At 47.2% G+C, this 1334-nt stretch overlaps 1 non-coding gene across 1 annotated transcript; it reads right to left on the reverse strand.

Annotated features, from left to right (window-relative positions):
- Nucleotides 1-728: 728 nt before the first annotated feature.
- Nucleotides 729-923, reverse strand: LOC120376380. The gene has a single exon (XR_005587262.1). It is a non-coding gene; the product is annotated as a U2 spliceosomal RNA (small nuclear RNA).
- Nucleotides 924-1334: the final 411 nt, after the last annotated feature.

Consider the following 1334-nt stretch of genomic DNA (forward strand, 5'->3'; position numbering starts at 1 on the left):
GAGAGGGTAGGAAATCCCCAGGGTGGGGGATAGGGTGTGACAAACCTGCTGGGATTTGTTTACTGTGAGGCTCCAGCATTTCTCAAATGTGGCCACCAGGGGCTTTTATTGTGGCCACAGCCTCCCGGGCTGTAATTGAGGGGGATTCGGGGGCAGCAAAGCAGCGGCTCATCCCCCCGACTGCCTGCAGGGGCTGGTCCCTACCCCCTTCCGGAGTCATAAACACTGCAGGAGCCGGCAACCAGCGGGAGTTCCCCTCCTCCCCACGTGCGGTGGGGCTCAGGCTTCAGGCTTCTGCTCTGGGATGGTGGGCGATAGGCTCAGTCAAGATACATGGAACGTAGGCTGGGTGGGGAGAAGTCTGTGTAACTCATCCAGTTATTGATACACATGTGACCTCGAATATTGCCAATCTGTGTCCCCCGCCCCCCAACCAACCATCTCCCAAACAGACCCTCAGTCTGGAAAGCATTCATCCCTCATGTTGTTGAAAAGACTCACAGCAAACAGAAGAATCCCAGCTTTCAAAACAATCCTCCAGCAAAACAAAGAAACTCACATCTGTAGACTCAGAAAACACTCCCAAGAAATTTTAACAATATGTTGTTATGAAGAAACCAAAATGCTAAAAAGACCTGATTTTTCAACTCTTTAAAAAAAATCTTCTCAAATCAGCATCTTTAGAGTAAAACTTTTTCTGTTTTTCTAACCAGACAATTCTCCCCAAAAGGAGAGGCACTGGTCCTGGAGACACTGCAATACCAGATCAATGCATAGGGTGGACAGAGTAAGCTCCTATTCCATCCCTTTGTTTCAAAAATCAATTTAACATACAGTTCTCAAATAAAGGACCTATCAGATATTAAACTGATAAGAACAGACACTACGCTTTTGATCTTAGCTCCAAGGAGCCGAGAAGCAATGCTGAAAGTTTTGAATGCTAGGCAGCCGCTCTTCCCCCACTGCTTTCTACTTCAGCACGAGGAGCTCCCAGACACGCACCAAACACCATTCACGACACTTGATAACTAGGTAACTCAAAGTGATGATCACTTCCCCGAAATGACTCCACTGGAAGAATTCAAAGCAAGAGCCCTTAACACACAATTCTGTTCAAAGACAGAGAAGTCTTTCAGCCGCCTTCCTCTTGCTGGTTTCCCTGTACATGCCTAATTTGCATAAACCCACCCACTGACCTGTGACTAACAATCTCTCACTGTTAACTCTTACAGCAAAACAGGCCAAAGAAAGCGTATGCAAGCGCTATCCTGCAGCCCCAATGCTCTTTTCTGCTCCTTCTCAAACGTACAGTTATCAGGCAGACATAAGATAGT

Source organism: Mauremys reevesii, linkage group 12 (assembly GCF_016161935.1).
Source record: "Mauremys reevesii isolate NIE-2019 linkage group 12, ASM1616193v1, whole genome shotgun sequence".
NCBI lineage: Eukaryota > Metazoa > Chordata > Testudines > Geoemydidae > Mauremys > Mauremys reevesii.